A 10,750-nucleotide genomic window follows, 5' to 3' on the forward strand; every position below is an offset into this window, starting at 1 on the left:
TCTCTGGTTATAAGTGGTGTACCCCAGGGTTCAGTGCTGGGACCACTATTATTCAACTTATTTATTAATGATATAGGGGATGGGATTAATAGCACTATTTCTATTTTTGCAGATGACACCAAGATATATAATATAGTTCAGACTATGGAAGATGTTCGTGAATTGCAAGCAGATTTAAACAAACTCAGTGTTTGGGCGTCCACTTGGCAAATGAAGTTTAATGTAGATAAATGTAAAGTTATGCGCCTGGGTACTAACAACCTGCATGTATCATGTGTCCTAGGGGGAGCTACACTGGGAGTCACTTGATGAGAAGGATCTGGGTGTACTTGTAATTCATAAACTAAATAACAGCATGCAATGTCAATCAGCTGCTTCAAAGGCCAGCAAGATATTGTCGTGTATTCAAAGAGGCATGGACTCACGGGACAGGGATATAATATTACCACTTTACAAAGCATTAGTGAGGCCTCATCTAGAATATGCAGTTCAGTTCTTTGCTCCAGTTCATAGAAAGGATGCCCTGGAGTTAGAAAAAATACAAAGAAGAGCAACGAAGCGAATAAGGGGCATGGAGAATCTAAGTTATGAGGAAAGATTAAAAAAAATAAACATATTTAGCCTTGAAAAAAGACGACTAAGGGGGGACATGATTAACTTATATGAATGGCACATACAAAAAATATGGTGAAATCCTGTTCCATGTAAAACACCCTCAAAAAACAAGGGGGCACTCCCTCCGTCTGGAAAAAGAAAGGTTCAACTTGCAGAGGCGACAAGCCTTCTTTACTGTGAGAACTGTGAATCTATGGAATAGTCTACCGCAGGAGCTGGTCACAGCAGGGACAGTAGATGGCTTTAAAAAAGGCTTAGATCATTTCCTAGAACAAAAAAATATTAGCTCCTATGTGTAGAAATTTGTACCTTCTCTTTTCCCGTCCCTTGGTTGAACTTGATGGACATGTGTCTTTTTTCAACCCTACAAACTATGTAACTATGTAAAAACTCCTAGAACACTGCACACTGCACAGGCAATGATTTTGTAATGTGTCCGTAAAAATTTTGGTCTGTCCATGAATTTCTGAAGTGGAGGTTGGCAACCCTGATTAGGGTGCAAGGAGTGTGAGGGAATCTTATTCTGATGACTTAAGGGCAGGGCCTGGACTGAGACTGAAATTCAGCCCTGGCATTTGATAGAACACAGGTCCACTTGCGATGTGGTGAATGTGAAATATGTTTGTCAGCTTGTAGGTTCTGAGAAGGTTTGGATTGACTTGACTGGGACTGGGACTGAGCTGCTCTGAGATGTAATACCAGGTACAGCTGCTACTATATTAAAATTACAGATCTGTGCCTGATAAACAATGAAGGCACTTTCAAACAGCTGATCGGCAGGGGTGCCAAGAGTCAGACCCCACCAATCTGATATTGATGGCCTATCATAAGAACAGGCCATCAATTTTAAAGTCCTGGATAACCCCTTAAAAAACTAGAGTAATTTATTAAAACATAAATGATAAATTAATGCATGTAAACCACACCAAGAAGAAAAATTACAAGCTTTTTGTCAGTTGTGGCTCTTTCATCAAATTTGAGCAAGTGTTTTCACAATTCTTCCATTGCTTGTGTCTGAAACCCATTATCTCTTATGTCAGGGAAATTCCTAGGAGTTCTCCAGTCATGCAAAATAGACATAAAACATTGTATTTACAATTCTACAGATGGAGCTGCAAACATGCAAGGACAATATAGAGGGTTTTCTGCGTGGGAGTCACCAGGCCAAATCCATGTCTGGTGCTATGCTCATGTACTGAATTTAGTGCTGGCAGATACCACAAAGGTGGTGATTGCAAGTGCATTACCATTTCATTTAATGAATGATGTAGCTGTATTTATTCGGGAGTCATATCAATGCATGAATACATGGATAAATGTCAGTCAGGACCCTCACCATCTTACTGTATCAATAATGCAGTCAATTTAGAAGGCGATGTGCAGAGAACTGCATCACTGACTTCTAGCGTTCCAGGAGTGCTGTAAGCCCCAAAGCATATGTCCCCCCCTCACAGAAAAAAATTATCTATATACATATACAGTTATTAAATCATACCATTATACCAGATGAAATATCACCTACATACTGTTACTGATTAATACCGCCACAACATAACCATGTAGTGACTGACTAATAAGCCAATACTGTTACTGAACACAACTCACTATAAGAAGACCAATATTACCAATAATAATACATTATAAGGTCCAAATAATACCGCCACAACATAACCACATAGTGATTGAATAATACCGTCACACCATAACCACATAGTGACTGAATAATACCACCATACTGTTACTGAATAATACCTCCACACCATAACCACATAGTGACTGAATAATACCCCCATACTGTTACTGAATAATACCTCCACACCATAACCACATAGTGACTGAATAATACCACCACACCATAACCACAGTGACTGAATAATACCCGCATACTGTTACTGAATAACACCCCCACACCATTACCACAGTGACTGAATAATACCCCCATACTGTTACTGACTAATATCCCCACACCATAACCACATAGTGACTGAATAATACCACCATACTGTTACTGACTAATATCCCCACACCATAACCACATAGTGACTGAATAATACCACCATACTGTTACTGAATAATACCACCACACCATAACCACATAGTGACTGAATAATACCCACATACGGTTACTGAATAATACCCCAACATCGTAACCACATAGTGACTGAATAATACCCCCACACTGTTACTGAATAATACCTCCACACCATAACCACATAGTGACTGAATAATACCACCACACCATAACCACAGTGACTGAAGAATACCCGCATACTGTTACTGAATAACACCCCCACACCATTCCCACAGTGACTGAATAATACCCCCATACTGTTACTGACTAATATCCCCACACCATAACCACATAGTGACTGAATAATACCCCCCATACTGCTACTGAATTATACTGCCACACCATAACCATATAGTGACTGAATAATACCCCTATGTTACTGAATAATACCCCCATACTGTTACTGAATAATACCACCACACCATAACCACATAGTGGCTGAATAATACCCCCAAACTGCTACTAAATTAGGGATATCACGATACCAGGATTTGGACTTCGATACCCATACTTTGTGTAGTATTGCGATTTCGATACCAAAACGATACTTTGCCAGAAGTAAAAAAAAAAAAAATTGTTGTGCAGGTTATGTGTATTTTTTTAAATTTAACATGACCTTGTTTTTACTTTATTTTTTAACTTTAATGTACTGGCATATATCTATATACCAGTACATTAGCCTGTGTACTGATAGTACACAGGCAGTTGTTAGGACATACCTAAGTATGCCCTAACAACAGGAAATATGGTAAGACAGCCCTGGTATGTCCTTCAATCGCATCACAGAGATTCCTGTGATGCGATCCAAGGGGCATCCCCCCTTCTCATTTTCCTCTGAATGCTGCGGTGGTGGTCAGCTTTGATCGCAGTATTCAGGGGAATAACGGCGGAGATGAGAGGTTTCTCTGATCTTCGCCGTTATAGAGCGGGGCTGCGGCTGTGTAATACAGCCATTGCCCGGCTCCTGACAGTAAGTGCGCGCGCGGTCAGCCTGAGGTGATGCGGCCGGCGCTGAATCAATGAGCGGCGGTTCAGGCACTGAAGACAGAACATGGGGGTGTTGCAGTGCGCCCACCATGTTCTGCCTTCTGTGCCGCCGCTCATTAGTGCAGCGCTGGCCGCATCGAATCATCCTGACGGCGCACACTTGCCAGGACTCAGGAGCAGGGCAATGGCTGTATTACACAGCCGCAGCCCCGCTCTCATACATTCATGTGTTACAATGCTAAACTGTGTGGCTGCACAGCTTAGTATTGAAATACATGAAATAACGGTATCGAACCGTTTGCGGATCCACAGTATCAAAGAAACTGTATCGAAGTTTCGATGCATCCAATAATAATACATTATAAGGTCCAAATAATACCGCCACAACATAACCACATAGTGATTGAATAATACCGCCACACTATAACCACATAGTGACTGAATAATACCACCATACTGTTACTGAATAATACTGACACACCATAACCACATCCATAACCACATAGTGACTGGATAATGCCCCATACTGTAACTGAATAATACCACCACACAGGGGCATAGCTAAAGGCTCATGGGCCCCGATGCAAAGTTCTTCTTGGGCCCCCCTCAAACTTCTCATGGCCGACGGCCCCCAGCTTTCAGCTGCATCGCTGGGTCTCCTAAGTGACCCAACAATGCAGCACTAGCAGCCAGGGGCGTCACTCAAGTCTTGAGATGCCAGGGGAAATAGCCCAATACATATACCCCAAAAAAAATGTGTGTGCGTGTATGTGTATATAGGAGACAGCATAACTATAGCACTACGACCCTATAGCTATGGATAGGATTAGATACAGTGGTTCAGCAGACAGTATCACACATGATAGGATTAGATATAAAGCCCAGCAGACAGTATCTCACATGATGGGATTAGATACAGTGGCTGAGGAGACAGTATCACACATGATTGGCTTAGATATAGGTCTCAGCTCGCTGACATTGCGGCTCCAGCGCTGGACCCAGGAAAGGTAAGAATAATAATTGTTTTGCTTTTTTATGTTACTAATTATTTTTGTGTGTTTGTGTTTTTTTACAGGTTCGGTTGTTGGACTACTTCGGATTCGAGGACTACTTCGATAACAGCGTTTTTTTAATTCTCAATAAAATGGATAACGAGGGTTGTGTGTAGGATTTTTATTTCAATAAAATATTTTTTATATGTCTTTGTATTTTTCTAAACTTTATTACTAACACCATAGTAATGGCCGCTGGCTGATTGACAACATCCATTACTAAGGCGAGGCTTAATGTTAGACGTGAAGAGGGGAAACCCCACATTGTTCTTTCCAATTTTTTTTTTTTTTTTTTTTTAAATGACGTGCCCCCCCCCCCATTTTTCATAACCAGCCAGCTACAACACAGCAGCAGCAGCCTGGCATTACCAGGGTAGGAAGGGCCACTGTGTTTGGCCTTTCCCAGCCTAATAACACCGGCCGAATTCCCAGCCTAATAACACCAGCCTGCGGCCGCCCCAGTGCCCGACCATCACTACAGATTGTCGGGTACTGGATCGTACCCGGCTCTTCCCAGTACCCCGGGTGGCGGTGGGTACCGGGGTAATAATGGGGGTTAGTGGTAGCCTCTGCATCGGCTAACACTAAGCCCCGCCTTAGTAATGGACGCTGTCAATCAGCCAGCAGCTATTAATAATGCGGTAGAAATAAAGTTTAAAAAAAATACGAAGACATATCTCTCAAAAAGCAGGTTTATTGAAATAAAGAACCCCCACACAACCCTCGTTAACCATTTTATTGATAATAAAAAAAAGTCGTCATCGAAGTAGTCCACGACGTAATCCAACGACCGAACCTGTAAAAAAACACAAACACACAAAAAAAAACATTAGTAAGGGCCGGTTCACTTCACCACTGCCCTTCAATGGCGAGGGAAACAAAAGCTGAGGTTTCAGTTTGCCATTCCTTTGAGGGGTAAGGGTATGTTCACATGGCTTGGCAAAATACGTCTGAAAATACGGTGCTGTTTTTAGGCGAATTTTCAGACGGTTTTGTAACTACTCGTGTTTTTCGCGGCATATTTTACGGATATTATTGGAGCTGTTTTTCATTGGAGTCAAAACACTAAACATTGATGGCCATCAAAAGCTGATGGGTTGGGGTCAGACTCCCGGGACCCCGCCAATCAGCTGTTTTGAAGGGGGTGCAATGCTCGTACGATCGCTGCTTCCCCTTCATTTCCCTTACTTGCTCACACTGTGAATCATTGACACGTCCGTGTCGGCGATTCACAGTGTGAGAAAGTGACCGGAATGAAGGGGAAGTAGCGCTCGTACGGGCACGGCACCCCCTTCAAAACAGCTGATTGGCGGGGTCCCGGGAGTAGGACCCTTGAGCTATCAGCTCAAGCAGAGTGGTATAGTACTTACCCTCCTCTCCGGCCGCAGCAGAGGTCCTGACTCCATCCAGTGTCGGGATGATGTACGCAGCACATAGCGCTGTGACGTCAGGACCGCCGCTGCGCTCCGGAAACCAGGAAGGTAAGTACTGTCAGTTACTATAGTAACGTGGGTCCGTGTAGTTTATTACATAGGCCCCAGTTACTATAGTAACTTTCGGTGTTTTGCGGGGGGCCGTGGGCCCCCTGGCTTCGGGGCCCGGTCACAATTGTGACCGCTGTGACCACTATAGTTACGCCACTGCCACCACACCATAACCACAGAGTGACTGAATAATACCCCCATACTGTTACTGAATAAAAACCACTATACAAAGACCAATATTACCACCATGTAGTGAACATATAGATGTCCAGTCCCTAAAAATAGATGGCGTATCCTCAGGAAAGGCCATCAATAGCTCATGGGTCGAGGTCCCACTCCCGGGAACCCTGCCGATCAGCTGTTTTAAAGTGGCCGCAGCGCTCGTACGAGTGCTGTTTCCCCTTCATTTCTACTTGCTCTCTGTTAATCGCTGACATGGCTGTAGCGGCGATTCACAGTATTGCAGCCTGATCTCATTGAAGCGAATGGGAGAAGGCGGCTGTATTACTGTGAATCACCGCTACATCCATGTCAGCGATTCACAGAGAGCAAGTAGAAATGAAGGGGAAGCACCACTCGTACGAGCGCTGCAGCCCCTTCAAAACTGCTGATCGGCGAGGGGCCCGGGATTGGGAGCCTGACCCATCAGCTATTGATGGCCTATCCTGAGGATAGGCCATACATTTTTATGGACTAGACAACCCCTTTAATGCAAACTGTGGGGGGAAACCTCAACTCCCAGCAGGTCCTGAAGTTCTACAGGTGTCTGGGCATGCTGTGAGTGAGGGGAAGGGGATAACACAGTAATTTTTTTTGCATATTTACTTTCTTTATTTATTTACCTACTTGTGGAGACTGGAGAGGACTGAGGATGGACACACTTTCCTATGAAGATGCTAGACTGACTCATTTGTCAGCTTAGCTCCGTGTGAGCAGTAAATCCACCGCTGCACTGTAGACAAAAGGCTGGGAATACATGCTCACGCAGAGCAGCAAGAAGCTGCACAGTGATAGGGTTAGAGTATGGAGGGGTGGGGTGGGGCCAATTACAGAGGAGGCGGGGCTTAGAACAGAGACAGAGAACTGAGGAAGCTGTGTCAGTGGTTGAGGAGGAGGGGCCGGGACACGGCCGTGAAAAATAAATTTATGACAGCTGGCAACACTGGCTTGGCAGCAGGCTGCTTGCTTGGTGCAGAGGCCAGTGTGCCACACAGCAGAGCGGCATGATGACAGGCTAGCGCTTCCTAGTGAGAGGAAGAGGTGAGCAGGAAGCGGCCCACAGCGTACACCGACCGAACTGGCATTTACCAGAATTTCCAGATGGGCAGTCCGGCCCTTCTAATGGGTCCAAGGAAAGCAGTCAGATTAGGGAATGTTATAGGCCTGCCTAAACAGATGTGTTTTCAGGGCACGTTTAAAGCTGTGAATATTGGGAATTAATCTGATTGTCTGTGGTAGCGCATTCCAGTGGACTAGTGCAGCACGAGAGAAGTCTTGGAGACGGGAGTGGGAGGTTCGGATAAGAGAGGATTTTAATCTAAGGTCGTTGGCAGAACGTAGAGCACGGGTAGGGTGGTAGACAGAGATGAGGGAGATGTAAGGAGGTGCAGCACTGGGGAGAGATTTGTGGGTGACAATAAGGGTATGTTCACACGCAGTGGTTTCAGACGTAATTCGGGCGTTTTACGCCTCGAATTAAGCCTGAAAAAACGCCCCTTACACGCCTACAAACATCTGCTCATTGCTTTCAATGGGAATTACGATGTTCTGTTCCCACGAGCCTTTATTTTACGCGTCGCTGTCAAAATACGGCGCGTAAAATGACGGCTCGTCAAAAGAAGTGCAGGACACATCTTGGGACGTTTTTGGAGGAATTTTTCATTTACTCCATTGAAAAACAGCTACAAAAACGTCTGTAAAAAAAGCCGCGAAAAACGTGAGTTGTCAAAAAAACATCTGAAAATCAGGAGCTGTTTTCGCCTGAAAACAGCTCCGTATTTTCAGACGTTTTTGCTCACTGCGTGTGAACATACCCTTATAAGTTTGAATTTCATTCTGAAGGGGATGGGCAACCAGTGTAGTGATTGGCACAGGGTAGAGGCGTTGATGTAGCGGTTGGTCAGAAAGATGAGCCTGGCTGCTGCAACTAAACATAAGCTGAAAATAATTTTGAAACATGAGAATATGTTACTGCTGTGAACACTATAAATAAAATGTAACATACAACAAAGGTAAAGTGGAAAATAAGCTCTTTCAACGAAAGTGACATGAGAGATTTTTAGAAAATATGTAGTAAAATTAAAGAACATTTTCATCTAAAGTCAGAACCAGAGGATTATAAGTGGTCGTATTCATTTATTTTGCTCTCTGATGTTTTGTAATGTGTGAGATGTACAGTATTATACAATCGAGTTTTCTCATTTATGATTGATTTTAGCTTATTTTTTCATTAGCCTTTATTTTTCCTCCTCACATTATACTGGGAACAGTCATTGTATGCCTATAATTGTTTAGACAGAGAAGAGTTAATATGCTTAGCTCCTCCTTTTGATGTTTGCCACATTGTCACCTCTCTGTAACCTCCTGTCACCTTTAACCTTTTTGCAGTTTTCTCCATTGCTTTAACGCCTGATTTATGATGTACAAATGAAAAAAGGTCAAGTCTCCTTTTATGGTTTGCTTTCCTTTCATTGCATGGGGAATAGAAAAGTGCTGCTTTAGTAAGTGGTGAGCAAATAAACAGGGAATTGAAGTCTACTCTCCCTCTCTATCTGACTAGAGAGCATCATAATCCTTATCTGTGTATACAAGGATTACTAAAGGCTATGTTGTAGGGTCCTCAACCATTCATATATGTTCTTTGTAGAAAAATAAATATTCATATCCATACAAAATGCATACATATAATTTAAGACAATAGACTAATATTCAAATCCTGGGCAGTCAATGTAATACAAAACACAGCAAAACCTCCTAAAAACCGAAGGCATTTGCATAGTTCCATGTAAAACCCCCTCAAAAAACAAGGGGGCTCTAACTCCATCTGGAAAAAGAAAGGTTCAACCTGCAGAGGTGACAAGCCTTCTTTACTGTGAATTTATGGAATAGTCTACCGCAGGAGCTGGTCACAGCAGGGACAGTAGATGGCTTTAAAAAAAGGCTTAGATAACTTCCTAGAACAAAAAAATATCAGCTCCTATGTGTAGACATTTTTACTTCCCTTTTCCCGTCCCTTGGTTGAACTTGATGGACATGTGTCTTTTTTCAGCCGTACTAACTATGTAACTATGTGAGCAGAATGGTCAGCGGGAAGCATAGTAAGTAGCGACCACTGGGGAAGGTTGTCAAAGGGGTTTTCTGAGATATTAAAATTTGTTTAATAGGACTTTAGTTTAAAAATAGATCAAATTGTAATGTACTTATCTTAGTAATTTTGTGACATTACCGCACCGCACTGTCCCCAGTCATCTGTTTACCTTGCTTACACAATGATGTGATGTGTTCATGTCATGTGATTGTGGCAGCCAGTCACCGCTAAGTAAGGGTACTGGAGGTGTGGGAATGGCACAGTATTTACAGTAAACACAAATACAATTATGCTTATTTTTAAAGTTCTAGTCATACTTGACCTAATTTAAGTGGAATCTGTCACCGGCTTTATGCTGCCCTATCCTAGGGAAGCATAAAGTACTGCCGGAAACCCTGATTTCATAGATGTGTCACTTGTCAATATGATGTCGTTTTCAGAAAATCAGAATTTATCCGGTTCATTGCGAGCCGAGCCAGGAGTCCTCCGAATGATGTGCACGCGCTAATTCTGGAGTCCTCCATATTCATTATATGCCAAATAATCCCACCCATCGCCACTGATTGACAGCTTTCTTCTCTATGCACAGTAATAGGAAGAAAGCGGTCAATCAGCAGCAGGGGGAGCACGCTGCGCTCAGCTTGCGCTGCAACTGGTAAAAGGTAATTTTATGAAAACTACACCATATTAACAAGTGACAGACCTCTGAAATCAGGTTGGCTGTCACTACTTTATGCTGCCCTGAGATAAGGCAGCATAAATCTGGTGACAGATTGCCTTTAATCATAAAGAGCAACATCAACCACATCTCACCTACTCCTTCTCATATACAGTGTGTGAATATATATTCTAGTCCTTCTCAATTAATTAGAATATCATCAAAAAGTTTATTTATTTCAGTAATTCAATAAAAAAAGTGAAACTCATATATTCTATAGATTCATTACACACAGAGTGATCTATTTCCAGCATTTTTTTATTTTAATGTTGATGATTATGGTAACAGTTAATGAAAACCCAAAATTTTGTGTCTCAAAAAATTAGAATATTATATAAGCCTAATTTCAAAAATGATTTTTAATACCGAAATGTAGGCCTTCTGAAAAGTATGTACAGTATATGCACTCAATACTTGGTCGGGGTTCCTTTTGCATGAATTACTGCATCAATGCGGCGTGGCATGGAGGCGATCAGCCTGTGGCACTGCTGAGGTGTTATGGAAGCCCAGGTTGCT

Source organism: Rhinoderma darwinii, chromosome 1, assembly GCF_050947455.1.
Source record: "Rhinoderma darwinii isolate aRhiDar2 chromosome 1, aRhiDar2.hap1, whole genome shotgun sequence".
Classification (NCBI taxonomy): domain Eukaryota; kingdom Metazoa; phylum Chordata; class Amphibia; order Anura; family Rhinodermatidae; genus Rhinoderma; species Rhinoderma darwinii.